Below are 19,129 nucleotides of genomic sequence, written 5' to 3' on the forward strand. Positions count from 1 at the left end.
TATGTTTTCTAAAGCTGAAGTCCTAAATAAAATAGAAAGATGGGGTGGCTTTAGATCAGGAATGGACTGGTTTTGTGGCCCACAGGGGTCCAGTATTTATTTAATTTTTTTGCAAAAATGTGTGTATGCATGTATGTTTTAAGTGCTCTGAAATGACCCATAGAGGGTGTGGAGTTCCACCACATTTCGATTCCCCCTAAACATGTAAGGGTCATTCTACCCACAAAAACAAGTTTTAAAACTTCAAAATGAACCCATTTGCCATCTAGGAGGCCAAGAAGGACAGTAGCAAAATTACAGTTATGAAGTAGCAATGAAAATAATTTTATGGTTGGGGTCACCACAACATGAGGAACTGTATTAATGAGTCGCAGCATTAGGAAGGTTAAGAACTACTGCCCTAAAGCATGGTGAGAACATCCTCTAGACAGGGTATTGGGAGCAAATGTGGGATGTGAAGGTCTCCTGGTGGGCTAATTTGGCCTCCTAACTTTCCACGGTTGTTGAGCATGATTAGGGATACAAGAAGAGCCTTTTTGGATCAGTCCAAAGGCCTGTCTAGTTCAACATTCCATTCACACTGTGGTAAACTGATTTCTGTGGGATAGAAGTGCAGGACACAAGCAATAACATGCATAAGAAATGTTTTCAGATGATTCCTTATTAGCTGCTGACTATATGTCTATTATTGATGCACAAGTCTTCATATCTAAACTTCATAGTAATTAATGCTAGCTCCATAGAAATTATGCTGACTGATTTGTGCTCATTACTTTTATGGTCTGATAGTTCTGACACAATAAGGAAAGTTCAGATTTCCAGTAATCTGAATTGTATACCCAACAAGGTATGCATTGCTAGCATTGCTAGTGATGAATATACAGTGCGCCCGTGCCATATGTGAGTGAACTATATGCGGCTTCCAGCTTACGTGGAAACCGCACGATGGTGAAAACAATGGCATGCGCTCCCACATGCACACACCCTATTGTTTCCAAAGGGCGGATTTCCCTTTACTCAGGGGGAGATCCAAAATGGATCCCCCGCATAAGGGGAGGGCCCATTGTAGAAGTTGCAGACAATATTGCAGGGCCACAGTGGAGCACCATGGTATAAGATTTCAAGAATAGTTGCACTTGTCTCAAGGACCACAAACTCCATTAAATTTTGGGGTGGAGTCAAACAGGTTGAGTCTCCCTTATGCAGAATGTCAAAATCGAAATAGTCCGAAGTTGTCTACGTGGGTGTCTGGGATAATGATACTTTTACTTTCTGGTGGTTCATTGTATACTAACTTTGTTTTATGCATAAAATGATTAAAATATTATGTATAAAATAACCTTCAGGCTATGTGTATAAGGTATATATGAAAGAAATCGATTGCACTTTTAGACTTGGGTCTCATCTTCAAGATAAGTATTTGCAAATATTCCAAAATCTGAAAAAATCCAAAATACTAGTGGTCCCAAGCTTTGGGGCAAAGGAGACTCAACCTGTACTTCTCCACTGGAGGTGCCTTAGAAAATGGAAGAAGCCCTTAAGCTATAACAGAACTTGAGCTATGCTGTAGCAATAACAGGTGTGTAGACAGAACTCCTTTTCAGTACAGCTATTGCTAAATGCCAAGAATTCTCCAGGTAAAGGTAGCCCACAGTGGATGGAGTCATGGGCAGCATGGAGGGAAGGGTACATACCATTTTCTAGATTCCTTCATAAAACCATGTTAACTGGATATGGGTGGGAATAGTGGCTCCTAGAGCCTGTCCCTCACTTTTTCTCTTGTGCTCCTGGAAAGGAGAATCATGACAAAACTAGGAGGGATGGTTCCCAGCTAAAATCAAGGTCCTTATTTTAGCCCCAAAGTTTTAAAAAATGAAACCAGAAGTAATCTGTTAAAATGAGAAACTGGAGATGCAGTTCATGGGGTCCCAGGTGGGTATGGCCCCACTGCATCTATCCACCCCTGCTTTGCATCAGACCTGGTGAAAGAGAGATGTTTCCTCTGGTTTCAGCAGGAGGAAAAATAATGGATTAACTCTCCACCTGTCCTCGTTTTCATGACAAAGCCTAAGAAGTGGTATAATTTAGTGCACCACCAACAGATAAGCACCATTACCCAAATGTGTTGTACTGCACAGAGCTGCGTCTCCAACCTCATTCTGTTTAGGTTTGGAGAACTTTGAAGATAATTGCACAACAAACATTTGCACAGAAAAAATACACTGAAAAGCAGTCTGCTTTCTGTGCACACACAGGCCAGTTGCAGTGATCATGATGCTTTCTGTTGTCCCCCTGGGAAATGATAACAATCTGGTTGTTTCAAATGGGAGTCTACACTCTTGCAAGCAGCATTGTGTATAATTATGCAATAACTGAAGTTTGTGCTATAATGGATGCTGCCTTGATGTTGCGCTATTGATGAATACAGAGCACTCCACTGCTGGACTGACCATGATCAGTAGGATCCAGCATGTGTTTGTCTAGAACCCATCGTGCCAAATGGAATCTTTTTTCAATCAGGTCACTAAATTTGTAGATTGTGAGAATACTGTGGATGTCATTTGTTGGGATTTTAGTAAAGCATTTAATAAGGCCCCCTATAATATTTTGATTAGCAAATTGATTAAATATGGAATAGTCAAATGGATCTATAATTGGCTGGAAAATACTTAAAAAGTCATCAGTGCTTGCGCTTCAAACTTAGAAGGAGCTCTCAACTGGAATTCTTGAGAATGCCATTATTCTTCAACATTTTTATCAATGATTTAGATGAAAAGGTGGAGGGAATTTATCACGTTCACCACAAACACAAAACTGGAAGGAGTGGCTAGTGCATTGGAAGATAGGAAGTGAATTCAAAAGGACCTTGATAAACTAGAAAATGGAGCAGAAAGTAATACAATGAAATTCAATTAGACAAATGCAAAAGTCTACATTTATGCCATAAAAACCAAATGCACAAGTATAGGAGGGGGATTCTTGGCTTAGCAGTACTACATGGAGAAAGGCCCTGGGGATTATTATTGATAATCAATTGAACATAAGCCAGCAGTATGATGCTGTAGCAAAAAAGGCAAACACTATTTTAGCCTGCATTAATAGAAGCATAGTTTCCAAGGTGAGGGAAGTAATAGTCTGACTAGTCTGCTCAGCCATGAAAACCATTGTCACCTTGGGCAAGTTACATGCTCTCAGCCTCGGGTGAAGGCAATGATAAACTACCTCTGAACAAATCTTGCCAAGTAAACCCCATTATAGGTTAGGGTAGCCATAGGTCGAACACAATTTGAGGGCACATAACATTATGCACTGACCAGGCCTGATCTGGACTACAGTGCTGCATTCAGTTCTGGACACCTGATTTTAAGAAGGATATAGACAAATTGAAGGAGGTTCAAAGAAGGACAACAAGGATGATAAGAGGTACAAAGAAAAGTTGAAAGAGCTGGGCATGTACAGCTTGGTGAAGAGAAGACTGGAGGGGTGTGTGTGACATGATGGCAGTCTTTAAATACCTTAAGAGCTGTCACAGAGAAGAGGGGGCAGACTTGTTCTCTGCTTCCCCAAGGGAAGACCAGGTCTATTAAGTTACAGGAGAGTAAAGATTTTTCTTGAATATTACAAGAAGCCTCTTGACAGCGGTTCAGCAATGGAACCATTGCCTAGAGGTGTTAGGGTCTCTCTCTCTGGACGTCTTCAAAAAGAGGAAGGACAGCTGCTTGCTACGGATGCTTTAACTCAGTGGCGCATGAGGTCCCTTTCAAGTTGGTTCCAACACTTTATGAGTTGTTTACAATCCAATATGTGTGTCTTGCTGTTTTACCTGGATACTGGCCAATAAAGTCTATGACTTGTGCTCTCTTTGTTGTCCCTGTGATGCTAGGGATTCATTTCTCGCTACCCTTCTGTCATCTGGATCAAGAGGGGGGGGATGATGAGGAGCCTGAGCATGCCTCCTTATTCCTGTCCACTTCTGACTTGGGGGAGTGAGGGTGTTCTAGACTTATAAAAACTTCCAGACATGATCTTGTCCTCCCTGCGCATGCGCAAACACTCTAATTTGCAATAAAGAAGCCGGTGGCTACATACTTGTGATGATTTCATTTGCATTCACACTGCTTTCTCTTTCAGATGGATGCTGTGTTTGTGCATGTGATGAGCTACTACGTAATTTTGTGTAATTTTACATTGGCCCCATTTTCTTCTTTTGGGATGGTGATACATTCCTTCTGTGTGAAAAAGTTCTTTGACTTATGGCAACCCTCGGAATGAGAGACCACCAAATCACCTTCTCATCCACCACCCTGTAGTTGGTGAGCTCCTTCAGCTTGTCTATATCCTTGTTAAAATCAGGTGCCCAGACTTGAATGCAGTACTCCAGATTAGGCCTGGCCAATGCAGAATGTTATGTGAACATGAACAGAATCACTCAGATGATTATTGCAGACTCCCACTGACAGATACACATGTCTGACTATGTCAATTCCTGGAATGCTGCCCTTGTGTAGCTAAAATGGTACCACAGGTACACAGAGAGGAATGAGAGAGGCAGCACTAGGCCTGTGGAGGAGAGGATACAAAACATCCCAATCAGGAATATGGAGTTTCAGGACCCACACAATATTGTCTGAGAGGCAGCAGGGAATCCTGCACCGCAGAAACTTGGTGCACTTCCCACTATGGGTGCACCCACACTACAGTTTGACGCCACTTTAATGGCTGCGGCTCTATGCGATGGAATTCTCGGAATTATAGTTTGTTGTGGCACCAGAACGCAGCCATTACAGTGGAGTCAAACCAGATTATGCCTGCAGTGATGATGTCGCCTATTTGATTCATTTCTAAAGCTGCTGAAATATTTTAAGCACTGTGCGAGGGTGACGAAATACACTTCTCGGTGGCAACTAAAGGAAGCCTAGTATGCAAAGGGATCTTCTTGGAGTACCTTTGATACTAGCAGAAAGAATTCAAAGACATAGCCGTGTACGTCTGCAAAATCGGTTTGTAAAGAGACCTTGTCTGAAAGAAGAAGTGGGCAGTGTGACCTTTCCTAGACTTCAGATGCATGTTAGAAAGGAAGTAGGCTCAAGTCTAGGAAAGCTCCTCCTGCCCACTTCTTTCTTTCAGTGAGTCTCAAAGGAGTTACAAGATCTCTATTATTGTTGTTGTTATTGTTATATCCAAATGCATCTGAGGAAGTAGAGTTAAATCTAGGAAAGCTCATGCTGCTAGGGTTAGGGTTAAGGTTAGGATTAGGATTAGTCTTAGGGTTAGGGCTAGGGTTAAGGCAAGGCCAGGGTTAGGCTTAGGTTTAGAATTAGGGCTGGTGCTAAGGCTAGGTTTAGGATTAGGGTTAAGGTTAGGATTAGGATTAGTTTTAGGGTTAGGGTTACAGTTAGGGTTGAAAGACCTCCAAAAACAGAAACACTAGCACTGTTGAAGACAATCGATTTCACTAAGAAATAGGTCTTACACTGATAAGTGTAATAAATAATAAACTGATAAATGTTTTTGTTAGGGTTCAGGTTAGCTTTAGGGTTAGGGCTAGGGCAAAGCTAGAGTTAGGGTTAGGGCTAGTGTTTGGGTTAGAGTTAGGGCTAGAGCCAGGGCTAAGGCTAGGGCTAGGGCTAGTGCTATGGTTAGGCTCAGGGTTAGGGCTAGGGTTAGTGCTAAGGCTACAGCTACGGCTACTGTTAGAACTAGGGTTAGGGCTAGGGCTAGGCTTAGCATTAGGGCTAGGGTTATTTTGATTTCCTTTTATTTAGAAACTAGTTTTAAATTTATTTTTCCCCTGGGGAGGTGGTCCATAGCTTTTATCAGATTCTCAAAGGGGTCCGTGAACCAAAAAAAAAGGGGGAGGAGGGAGGGAGGGAGGAAGAACCATTGTATTAAGGAGATTGTTTTGCACCCAATTTCTATGATTATTCACTTGTAAAATTTCTATGTGGCAAGGTACTAAGAACGGTTTTGATGAAGGGATTTCACTTAAAGTAAGATGTACCCTTCAGGGGCACCTTACCAATGCCATTGAGAATGAGAAAGGTGTTAAGCAAAGCTGCATGTTGGGTCTGTTCTTGTTCAATTTTATTTCAGCTCCACAGTAGAGTTTACAATACAAATTTTCCTTCTCCAAAACTGTCTGGAATATATATTTCTGTTCTGCTTTATGCCAATGATACAGCAATACACTCAAGAACACCTATTGGGCTCACAGGAGCATTGGAAGCACAAATAAAAAATTAAGAAATAAATAAAACTTTCATTTCTACCCCTTTTTTTGTGAAAACAATCAAAGCAACTTACAATGTTAAAAAATATACCATATATACAAAATATCCCCCCAAAAGGAATTAAACAGTTTAAGGTTAAAATTACATGAACAATTAAACATGTAGGGTCGCCACATGGCCGACTAATTTATATTATTATTATTATTATTATTATTATTATTATTATTAATATGATTTATTTATATGCCGCCCAATCACTGGAAATCCGGGCAGCTTACAACAGAGGGGATAATAGACAGTTCCCTGCCCTCAGGCTTACAATCTAAAAGACATGACACAAAAGGAGAAGGGAATGGTGAGGGAGAGAGGGGATCAGTTCCAGCATTCTTCTCTTCCTCTGAGGCCTGGACCAAGGCAGATGGACTGGAGGGAGGGCTCTTCTTCTTCTTCAGACTAGCCCTGGTGGAACTGGGCCAGACTAATTTTCTCCCTCACAGGCTGAAGGATGACAGTTATGGAGGGAGGAGCCTCTTTCTTCAGCCTAGCCCTGATGGAGCTGGGCCAGACTAATTCCCTCCCTCACAGGCCAAAAGATGACAGTTATGGTTATTCTGGGAAGACCTAATACATTACTGCAAAGTGGGCCAGTTAGAACTAAATTATCAGAAAATTAAAATCATGCCATTTGCCAAAAGAGTCACAAGTTATTTCTGGATTATAGCTGTCCATAAGATTGAGCAGGTCTTCTGTTTCAAATATCTGAGAGTAGTTTTCCATTCTACTGGTAGTAAGAAACCCCATAGGGATTATGGCCCAAAAGAGACGGGCTGAAAAATATGGTTCACGGTCATGTTGGCGCAATTTGTGCTAGGGCCACAGCAACTGCATGTGCCTGGCCTCGATCCTGTCCACTGCTGTGGTTTTGAACTGGACCAGCAAAAGGAGCAGTATTGAATGATAATTACCAATCTATGTGGAAACAGGCAGTGATAAATAAAATCTCATTACTGGGGATGCATCTGTTGAGTTGAAATGATGCAGTTTGACACCACTGTCAAGGCTCCATTTAACAGAATCCTGTGATCTGTAGTTTTGTGAGGCACCAGCACTCTTTGGCAGAGAAGGCTAAAGAACTTGTAAAACCAAAAATCCCAGGATTCCATAGGGTGGGGCTGCAGCACTTAAAGTGGTGTTAAATTACATTATTTCTACAGTGTCGACCAACCCTGGGTTTTCTTTTAGACCTTTTGCTAGTAATAGTAATAAAAATTTATTCGGTCATTGACCAGTATAAAAACAAATCACACAAGCAACATATCAATATAACAATAACAAATTAAAATATAAACTGATAGTAGACTGTACATGTACGGTATCAAACAGTTCTTTCTACATGGTAATAAAATGGCCATTTGACAGTTGAGGGCGCAGTTTACAAACAATATAACAGAATTTAGCCACCTTAAGGGATACTGTAGAATCATTGTTGTCCAATAGGAGGCGTAAATAAAAGGAGTCAGTTTTGCCTGGGAATTTACTCAGTAGTGGGCTAATCAGTTGGTGACCAATGTCTCTATAGAATTGACAATAAAGGAAAACATGCTCATTGGTTTCAACAGCGCCCGAGCCACATGGGCAAAAATGGATTTCAAAAGGTGCTTTTTTTAAATCTACCTTCCAACATGGCCGTGGGCAACACATTGAAACGTGCCAGAGTTAGAGCCCTTCTAAACTTCAGGAGGGTAACATGGAACAGATATGGAGCTGGGGAGGGGACCAAAACTTGAGCACTGAACATGACATATTTTGAAAGGGAAGTGGAGTCCAAGTATCTTTCTGCTTCTAGGATTTTTTGTTTAATAGTAGATTTAGCTGTATCGGCGTCGAGCTTTAAAATTTCATTTTTATTGAGACCAAGCTCATTTAATTTCTTAAGAAGGGAAATTTCCCAAGAGGATTTAAAGGAATCCAGGAAAATTAAATTTGTCAGACCTCCAGAAGTTTTATGCAATTTTTGCCAGTATACTAATCCACAGACTAGATTCTATTTTAATAGTCCCAGCCTCCCTTCTAAGAACAGCATTCGAAACACAATGGGCAACCTGAAAGATTCTCCTAAGGAACTTAGTTTGCGCACGTTCAATTACATTTATGTTACTATATGGTCCCAATTGGGCTCCGTATAGCAATTGAGGGCGAACCTTGGCATTAAACAGTTTGATTGCGGCCGGAATAAACTGAGCACCTTTAGTGAAAAAAAATCTTAAAATAGCCGTTATAGTTCTTTGGGCATTACTAATGACAAGTTCTGAATGGGCTGTTCTCCTACCAGAGGTATGAAATACAATCCCTAGATATTTGAAAGTCTTAACCTGCTCTATATGTTGTCTATCAAGTCTCCATTGTCTCAATTTGGGGCGGTGAGCAAAGGTAAGAATCTTAGTCTTGGAGGAGTTAATTGTTAATTTCTCCTCTTTACAAAACAAAGCAAGAGAATTTAGGGCTCTTTTAAGTCCAATGGGAGATCATGAGAGGATAACGACATCATCCGCATAGAGCAATGAGTTTATATGCTTATTAGCCAGCTTTGGAGGATGAAAAGAAAGATTGTTCAAGGCAGAAACAAGGGAATTAATATAAAAATTAAATAAAGTGGGGGCTAGGACACATCCTTGCCTTACACCCGTCTTGACAGGAATAGCCTTAGAAACATGACCTTGAAGACTGCATCTGACCTTAATGTTAGAGTTCTCATGGATCTTAATAAGAAGCAAGAGGAGTCGTTTATCTATATTAGTGCATAATAATTTCTCCCACAATCTAGATCTATTAACTGAATCAAAGGCGGACTTAAAATCTATAAATGCCGCATATAATGGTTGACCATAATGGAGGTATTTTTCAACAAGATATTGCAATATCATTGCATGGTCAATAGTGGATCGTCCAGGCCTAAAGCCTGCCTGTTCAGCCAACAAAATATCTTCAGACTCGAGCCAATCTATAAACTTATTTAAAAGGTATTTTGTGTACAATTTACTCACCAAACTCAAGAGACTAATTGGTCGAAAATTAGAGGGATCGGATCTATTGCCTTTTTTATATATCGGGATTATGATGGCCAAGCCCCAGTCTTTTGGAATGGAAGCAGATCTATCAATGGCTGTAAATAATTTAGAGAGGACCGGAACCCACCAATCAAGATTATTTTTAAGTACTTCACCAGTTATAAGGTCTGCACCTGGGGCGTGAGCTGGTTTGAGTTGAGTGATAAGACTCTTTATCTCTGAGTGCGAAACTGGAGGCCAAAGGGGAAGAGAAGAAACTTCTATCATAAGATCAGCTGCTAATGAGTTTGGAGTATTTTCAACAGAATCATAAAGACTGAGAAAGTGACTTTCCCATAAGTGGGCTGGGATCTGGGCTGTATAATTGTGTGAGTTCTTATTAAATGAAGGAGCAACCTCTTTCCAAAATAAGGTGGGGTTATTTGCACTAGCTGACATAATTAGTTTGTTCCAAGAGTCTATCATGGCACCCTTTTTCTTTTCTCTGACTAAAAGCTTGTATCTTTTCTTCTGTTCCAAAAGTTCAGATACAGAAAATTGTGTTGGATTTAATTTATGTTGTTTGAAAAGATATTTAAGGTATGCCCATAATTCTTTGCATTCTAAGTCAAACCAGTTCTGATGGCGTATTGGTTTATTTCTAGCAGAATTACTTTTGGTAACTGTTAATAGTGGTTGAAGAGAACTAATTAAAGTATTATAATTAGACAGTATTTCAGAGTCCAAGTTAGCATCTGCTATTGTGAAAGAAAGCCGCTTGATTGATTCACTAGAAAGAAACTTAGTGAGGGTATCAGACAGTTGAGGGGACCATTTAACTCGGGTTAAACTGATATCGTTAGTGAAAATTGAGATCTTATCAAGAGGCAGGGTAACATTGTCATAGAATTTTAAGCACAGGAGGGCTGGAAAATGGTCGCTGTCAGGTCTGCTAACAATAGAAAACTTAGAAATGTGGGATATTAAATTTAGAGAGACCCCTACATAATCAAGAACCGATGGTCTGGCACTGACCCAATGGGTAAATTCGGCTGGGTGGTCATCCTTAAAACTGCCATTCATGATAATCAGATTTAGTTCATTGAAGGTGCGAGCTAAACAAAGACCCTTGAAATCACAAAACATATCTTTAGATTTACGACACATTGTCGGGGGAATAACTGTAGGGGAAGGTAGTTGGCAATTGTATTTTGCTTACAGAGACACATCATCAGCACCAATTCTAGCATTGAAATCCCCTGCAACAATGAGGTTAGCTGTTGGAGCTTCAAACATCAAATCTTTAACAAAAGAATTAAGCTTGTTCCATACACTTTCTATCTTAGCACGGCCTTGAAGTGGGGGAATATAGATATTAATCAAATATAGTAAGTTGTTTTTAAACTTCAAAAGAACAGCTAGAGCATACTGCTCCAGTACAGAAACCTTAGTTATTTGAACCTTAAGTGCCAAAGATATCAGCACCCCTAAACCACCACATAATCTCCCACTACCTTTGCCAGGAATGGCATTTAAACCCATGAATTTATAACCCTCTATAGATATATCTTCGGCAAGCCACGTTTCCTGTAGAAGAATAATATTGTGTCTGTTGACAAAAGGCAAAAAGGTAGGGTCCCTGCATCTGGGCTTCCAACCAGCTACGTTCCATGAAATAATAGACAGAAGGGACAAGTCGATTGAATGTCAATTATCTGAGATTATCACAGACTGTTCCAGGGGTAAGGAGGCTTGCGATTCATTGACAATTATATTTCCACTAGGTGTAGTACCCTTCTCTGAAACTAGGTTGATTAGACTATCCGATAAATTCTGGTTAATTGTCATTGCTGCAGAGGGATTTGATTTAAGACATCTCCTTTTCTTAATCTTGGGGGATTGTGGATACTTGGTGGGCTTAGAAGAATTGAGGGCTATTAATTGTAAGGACTCACTATGGTAATCAAACATATGATTAGAAGAAGTTTCGGTCAATGGAATGAGGGGATCTGCTAGGTGGTCCACTGGGCGCTTTGGAGACATGTACATTAGAGGGATCAGATCGTCATCATCCTCATCAATGCACCTTTTAAGTCCATTTTTAGGTTGTAACAGAGGATCAGGTAAGGAGCAGCTAGTGGATAATAAATCCTTAATAGTCATAGTTGCAGTTGTTACTGACATCAGCATAGATTTAACAGCGTCGAGTCTGTTTAGTATTTGCTTTTGTTCCTCACCAGAAAGGGAGCCAAACATCTCAGCCATTTTCCCATCATCTTCAAGTAGACTCTCAGGGATTGGTATTGTCCTCCTGCCATCTTCATTGGAGTTCACTTTCTGGGGAGGAGCTTCACATCTTAAGTTGGACTTAAACAAAGGTGGGATATTGGTATTCCGGAAAACACGTACTGGCGTGATTGAATATTCCTTAAATGATCTCCAATTTTTCAAAATCAGGGAAGGTATTATGGCATTTTTAAACCGCAAAACAATTCTCTTAAAGTTGTTGTGGGAAGGCAGCCAATCAATTCCGAGTAGCTCATTATAATGCAGATGCCGGTGTAAAAGAAGAGAAAGTGAATGTAATATAACGAGCTTATTGTGCCATCTGGCATGGTTGTAGTGGTTGTTGGCCACTAGTAGTGCTATATTATTTTGAGATAGCTCTAGCTTATCCCTATTCCTAGCTTTAGCATTGTTTTGTATTTGTTCAGAGTCTTTTTGGTTGAGTAATGCTCCTGAATTTGATGAATGTTTGGGCTTCGTCATAAGGTCTTTTAACCCATCAAGTTTCTGGTCTATGCTTGTTAGTTTGCTGAAAATAGCAATTACCGTTCTTGCAGTAAGTAAACAATTCCTAGCAACTGTGTCCAAATCAGTCATATGGTTAATGCTGGTATCTGTGTCAAGGTTTAGGGCTGACTCTTCATGCATGGCAAGAAAAGATGTTTCTGTAGTGGACTTATCAGTATCTTTAGGGAGGAATAGCTCCTCCATTGTTAATTGTTTCAGAGTAGTAGCAGCCTCCAATACTTCTGGGTTCATTGTACTTGCAATTGAGTTCTTAGCAGGTTTCTTAGGCCTTTTAAAATTTGAACAAACTTCTTTTTTAGCTAACCTCCTTTTCCGCTTAATGCTATTCTTGACTACCATATTGTTATTGGATATCCAGGTATCCAACCAACTAAGGCACCTCAACAGAATTCTTATAGTAAGGGAAAGAGCAAAAATACAGGGTAAAATCCCTTATCAGACTATTATTAAAAGAGCACTTAAAACCAGCTACAAAACATAAAAGTAAGAGGGCCTTTTGTAGCCCCAGAGATCCACAGGTGTCTTGGGAGTCTCCTCTGGAGCAGGTCTGCTACTGGTGTTGCTCGACCTCCTCTGCCACTTGCTCCTCTGAGGCAGGTGGTGAAGCAAGGGAGGAACAAACACTCACAGGTCTTCAAGCAGCCTTAGTCCAACAGAAAAGCAAAAGGCAGGCTTGCTTATATCCTCCCTGAGGCAGGTGGTGAAGCAAGGGAGGAACAAACACTCACAGGTCTTCAAGCAGCCTTAGTCCAACAGAAAAGCAAAAGGCAGGCTTGCTTATATCCTCCCTGAGGCAGGTGGTGAAGCAAGGGAGGAACAAACACTCACAGGTCTTCAAGCAGCCTTGGTCCAACAGAAAAGCAAAAGGCAGGCTTGCTTATATCCTCCCTGAGGCAGGTGGTGAAGCAAGGGAGGAACAAACACTCACAGGTCTTCAAGCAGCCTTGGTCCAACAGAAAAGCAAAAGGCAGGCTTGCTTATATCCTCCCTGAGGCAGGTGGTGAAGCAAGGGAGGAACAAACACTCACAGGTCTTCAAGCAGCCTTGGTCCAACAGAAAAGCAAAAGGCAGGCTTGCTTATATCCTCCCTGAGGCAGGTGGTGAAGCAAGGGAGGAACAAACACTCACAGGTCTTCAAGCAGCCTTAGTCCAACAACCAACCTTTTGCTAAATATGGGATGTGATCAAGCATAAGCAGCCATCAAACAACAAGTAGAGCCAGCATGATGTAGTGGTTTGAGTGTTGAACTCAACTTCGGAAGAGCATGGTTCAATTTGCTGCTCAACTATGAAACTCACTTGCTAACCTTGGGCAAATTACATGCTCTCAGCCTCAGGAGAAGGCAATGGCAAACGTCCTCTGAACAAATCTTACCAAGAAAACCCCATGATAGGGTTGCCATAAGTCAGAATTGACTTGAAGGCACACAACAACAACAAGAACAACAACAACTGGACATAGAGTGTCTACTAATGGGTACTTTGCCTCCCCTGTGGCATATTTAACCAATCTAGATGTACCTAAACATTGGAGTGCCTTTACTCTGGCATGATGCCATGTTCTACCTTCAGCTGTCCTTGAAGGCTGATATAGGAAGATCCCTTATTCAGAGGTACAATTCCCCTGCAAGCCTGGCCAACAGAAACAGGCTTTGTACTATAGAATCATCTGCATTAGCTTCATTTCACCCTTACTGTATAAATATTCAGGATGCACAGGACAATTGTATACTTCCCTGTTGCTTTCAGACATTAGTCTTGATATACAAGGTTGGTAGGTTCTGTGCAGAAGAGCTTAAAGTTTGTTAGACAATGGCTGGTGTCACAGACCACATATAATAAATACTGAAATGTAAATAGATGGACAGGGTGTTCTACATACTATTTTTTTCTATATCGTATGTTTTAAGCATATGTATATTTTATTTTTATGTTTTTATTTTAATGTATTTCACTCCCTAGTACTGGTCTATGACCGTAATAAAGGGAGGGAACCAATAACCTACCTGTTACAGAGGATATTTTTGACCATATGCTCCTCCCTCCACCAGATCCACTATGACTGTTAATATGTGTGTGTTCCTGGCCAGATTCCCATCCATTAATAACTGCGTGGCCGAGTACAAACGGGTCCTCAGTGACGCCTTCATCACGTGCTAGGAGTGCCTCGGGTTGGAGTGCCCACATGCCCCGCAAACCTAGATGTGACGAGGGCATAATAATGGTGGCACCCTGTATACATGCGGCGTTTATGTAACAAGTGCGACAATGGTGCACTTGTTACGCCGCCCTTGCAGTGTAAAAAGAACCCACATTTCATGGGTTCTTTCTCTGCCGGAGGAAAACTATGCGGTTTGGTGGCTGCAGCTTACATCCGGCGGAAAAAGAGGCGCCAGCAGGCTGCTGTTTTTGGGCGGTCTGTACCACACCTCTGAGTCCCAGCAATCCTAAGTAGTATAGCCAATTGTGGGAGGTTATAGTAGTTGTTGTCCAATAACATCTGGAAGGCCAGATGTTCCCCATCCCTGATGTAAGGCCCCTTAAAGAAAAGTATAACCTTCAAGTTGCCTATCAATTTATGGCTACCCCATAACGTCATAGAGGTTTCTTAGGCAAGAAACAGAGGTGGTTTGCCTCTTCTTCTGAAATATAGCCTACAGCATCTGGTATTCATTGGTGGTCTCCTTTCCAAGGACTAACCAGGCCTGACCTAGTTTAGCTTCTGAGATCAGAATCTTCTGAGACCAGCTTGTGAGATCTGATACCTTTTGGGTATTTAATAGACTTAAAGCATCCCATCCCATCAATAACACTACCTTTCCACAGTGGTGGAATTGCATAATCCTGTGAGGCAAGAGGCTATGCTGATGGCAGCAATGCTGCTGGTGGGGTCTCCTATGTTGGATAGGCTTTTGCTGAGGAGGCAGATTAAATGTGCCAAAACATTTAGGACTTGATGTTGGGGAGGTACTTGCAAACACTGTAGAATATAGAGCATCTTCAGGGATTTGGTCCAGGAATGCAATCTGGGATTGTGCCAAACATATCCTTCTTGCAACATGGTGGCAAGGTCTATGCACAACACAGCCTCTGACTCCTCTTGCTTCTCGCCTTCTTCAGATTCCTGCATCATCTGCAGCATGTGAAAGAATCTGGTCTGTTTTTGGAAACACTCACACTAAACCAAGAAATAAACTGACATGTGTAAGGGTAGAGAAATTTATTTCAATCCGAGCAAACTTTCAGTGTTCAGAAATCCATGGTAACTGTGATGATGACAAATGTAACGAAGCAGAAGCAAAGAATGAAACTGATACTGATACCTAAAGCTCAGAATACCAGTCTCATTAAATTTCATGCCTATTCATTAAATCTTAGTCCCTCCTTCCTTCAACACACTTTCTCCCCCTCAATTATTTTTATGGGAATGGGTATCCATTTTATACTGTGGAGAGGAAATATAATTTTTTTGTTTTGTTACTAATGATGATTTCTTCTGTGTTTTTAAAGGGTTTTTCTTTGTCTGCTCCACATAAACTAGCAAAACCAAAGTTCAGGAGATTATTACTCCATTTCTTACAAAGAATTTTTAAAAATAAATACAAATAACAAAATTCTGTTTATAATAATTGTTTGAATAAACCGTATTTTAATGTACTAATTGTGATAATTTTATGCCAAATCAAATTGTACATAGTCATATTTTATGTTCCTAAAGTAACAGAGCGACTTTCAAACTGTAAAAAGTGCTAATGTTGCATTTTTTCAATCCCCCCCCCCCAAAAAAAAATTGTGGCTTCAGAATTTCCGGAAATTTTACATCTCTAGTGCAGCTGAACATTAAGAAAATGAAAAATAATAATCAGACAGGACAAAAATGATGTTCAAATAGTTTTTCCGTAACTTGCCTCAGCCATTAATCAGAATGGAGAAGAAGGGAAGAAATCAAAAGAAGACTAGGACTTGGAACAGCATCGTTGAAGGAACTAAACAAGATCCTGAAATCTAAAGATACATAACTGTCCACTATCCCAAGTCCATGGGTCTATCCCAAGTAGTATCTGACCCTACTCATGCTGCTGGGCACACTCTGGACCTTGTTTTTTGTGGTGGGTGGGATGATGATGATCTTGGTGTGGTGGAACTCTCCACAGTTCCATTATCATGGACAGATCATTATTTGGTCAGGTTTAGACTTACTGGGACTTAGAACCTCTGCAGGGGTGGGGGACCGATTAGGATGGTCCGCCCCAGGAGGCTGATGGATCCGGATGGATTCCTGAGGGCTCTTGGGGAGTTTCCTGTCACTATGGCAGGCGATTCTGTTGAAGCCCTAGCCAGTCTTTGGAATGGGGAAATGGCTCGAGTGCTGGACACAATTGCTCCTGAGCGTCCCCTCTCACGGAGTGAAGCCAAACCAGCCCCCTGGTTCTCTAGGGCAGGGGTAGGCAACCTTTTTGAGCCAGGGGCTGGGTTGGTGTCCCTCAGACAACTGGGGGGGCTGAAGCCAGGGGGCGGAGCTTCCGCCCCCAGGGGCCAGGCCACCTCCTCTTTGCCGGCCCCTGACAGGGCCCCAGGCCCTGTCAAAGGCCGGGAAAGAGCCGTCGGGGACCGCCAGCGGTGGAGGCCTCCCCGTCTTTGCTGGCCCCTGAGGCCAGAGGCCCGCTGCTGCCGTCGAAGCCCTCCTGGAGGGACCCTGCGACGGCAACTGGCCTCCCAGGGGCCCGCTGCCGCCGTCGGAGCCCTCCTGGAGGATCCCAGCAAAGGCAACGGGCCTCCCAGGGACCCGCTGCCGCTGTCGGAGCCCTCCTGGAGGACCCCAGCGACGGCAACTGGCCTCTGGGAGGCCCGCTGCCGCCGCAGGAATAACTTAATACTAAAGTTAAGATTATGCCATTGTAGTTCAGTTTTCTATGCATGGCTATGAAAGTTGGACTGGGAAGAAATCTGATAGTAAGAAAATCAACTATTTTGAAATGTGGTGCTAGAGAAGAGTTCTAGAGATACCGCGGACTGCTAAAAAGACAAATAAATGGGTCCAGTGGCATCACCAGGGGTTGTGGGGAGTACTGCCTGCACCAGGTGACATTCCAGAAGAGGGCTGACACCTGGTCAGGCCCTCCTCCTGCAGTGGGTTAAGAAGGGCCAAGTGCACCCCCTCCACTGACTTCACTGTGAAGGTGCTGGTCTCCGCATGAGACAAAGTATAAATCCCAGAATTCCATAGCATTGAGCCAGTTAAAGCAGTGTCAAACTGCACTATTTCTGCAGTGCAGATGCAGCCTGGAACTGACCCTGCTGCCCACAAATGCTGATGGAGGATACTTTCTATTACCCTATTCTGAAATGGCATTCAAATACCTATCTGGTAAGTTTCTGCAACAAAATGGAGCGAGGCGACATCTTGATATTCTTTAATTTATGCTTCTACTGAATAATAGGTGAATACACAATGTACAATGATTAATAACATTAATACAGAAAAGTCTAGAACAGGGGTAGGCAATCTTTTTGAGCCAGGGTCCGGGTTGCTGTCCCTCAGACAACTGGGGGGCCGAAGCCAACAAATAAATAAATAAATAAATTTTTAAAAATTAAATAAATAAATAAACCGAGACAAATGTAGGACAACATTTTCAAATGGTGGACACTTTTTAAAAAAAAGTGGAGGACATGCAAAAAAATTTGCTGATTTTTTAAAAAATGTTAATATAAATGCATGTTTCTGAGGCGTCTATAGACAATTGCCCCCGCGCGCGAGAGGCCAAAGGCCCCGGTGGCAATTGGCGGCAGGACCGGGCTGGGGCCAGTCCCAAGGCCTTGCCGGGCCGCATCCGGCCTGCGGGCTGCAGGTTGCCTACCCCTGGTCTAGAATCATGAGGAAAGGGGAAGGTGAGTCTTGGGTAGAGATCAGCATAATGTTACTTTGGGGGGGGGGATCATATTTTACTTGTCTTTTTTAAAGTAACCTCTTTACTCAAAAAGTTGGTAGTGTGTCCCATTTTATTTACAAGTTACATTTTAGGAGGAACAAATACATGTGATTAATTACGGTACCGTAAAAAAAAAAAAGTCATGTTGTTACTTCTTAATATTACCAACATCATAATGCAAAAAGTAACACATTCCCTCCAGAAGCTGTTAGGGATTCTTCTGGAAATTATATAGCAAGATTACAATAACAATTATATAGCAAGATTATAATAACAAAATAAGGGATTAGTATATAAAGAGCAGAGTCCATACAAAAGGAGAATGTATTTCAGGCTGCCCAGCCAAAGAATTCTGTTGTCTGTATTCACCAGAGGTGAGCGACTATAGGCCTCCATATTTTGTTGAATTGCAGCTTCCGTCAGTCCTCCTAGCCATCATATCTAATGTGCAACAAATGAGGATGTGTGTGTTCCCCACCCCTGATATACACTGACTAGTTCTTCAGAAATGCATTTCTATGTTGGAGCCTTTGATAAGATTCATGGTCAACCAGCAAGAATGCAGTCCGACCACCTTTCTCCTGGTGTCCAGAAGATAGTTATTGATCTTTGTTGTTCTTGTTAGCTGCCTTTGAGTCGACCTCGACTCATGGTGACCCTGTGGATGAGAAATCTCCAAGACCCCTTGTCCTCCACTGCTCTGCTTAGATCTTTCAGATTCAGGCCTGTGGCTTCTCTGATTGAGTCCATCCATCTGGCAGGCAGTCTTCCTCTCTTTCTACTGCCCTCTACCTTCCCCAACACCATTGTTTTTCGAATGAGCCATGCCTTCTCATGATGTGGCAAAAGTAGGACAGCCTCAACTTGATCATCTTGGCTTTCAGAGAGAGAGTTGTGGTTCGATCTGTCCAAGAACCCATTTGTTTGTCATTTTGGCTGTCCACAGTATCTTCAGCCTTCTTCTCCAGCACTACAACTCAAACGCACTGATATTATTTTAATCTGCTTTCTTCAATGTCCAGCAGTCACATCTGTACATGGTAAGGAGGAATTCAGTGCTTAGTTGTATATCTTTAGTCTTTATAATTTTTCCTACTTCTTTTAT

Source organism: Sceloporus occidentalis, unplaced genomic scaffold (genome assembly GCF_023333645.1).
Source record: "Sceloporus occidentalis isolate IW3139 unplaced genomic scaffold, rSceOcc1.0.p SCAF_1, whole genome shotgun sequence".
Classification (NCBI taxonomy): Eukaryota; Metazoa; Chordata; class Lepidosauria; order Squamata; family Phrynosomatidae; genus Sceloporus; species Sceloporus occidentalis.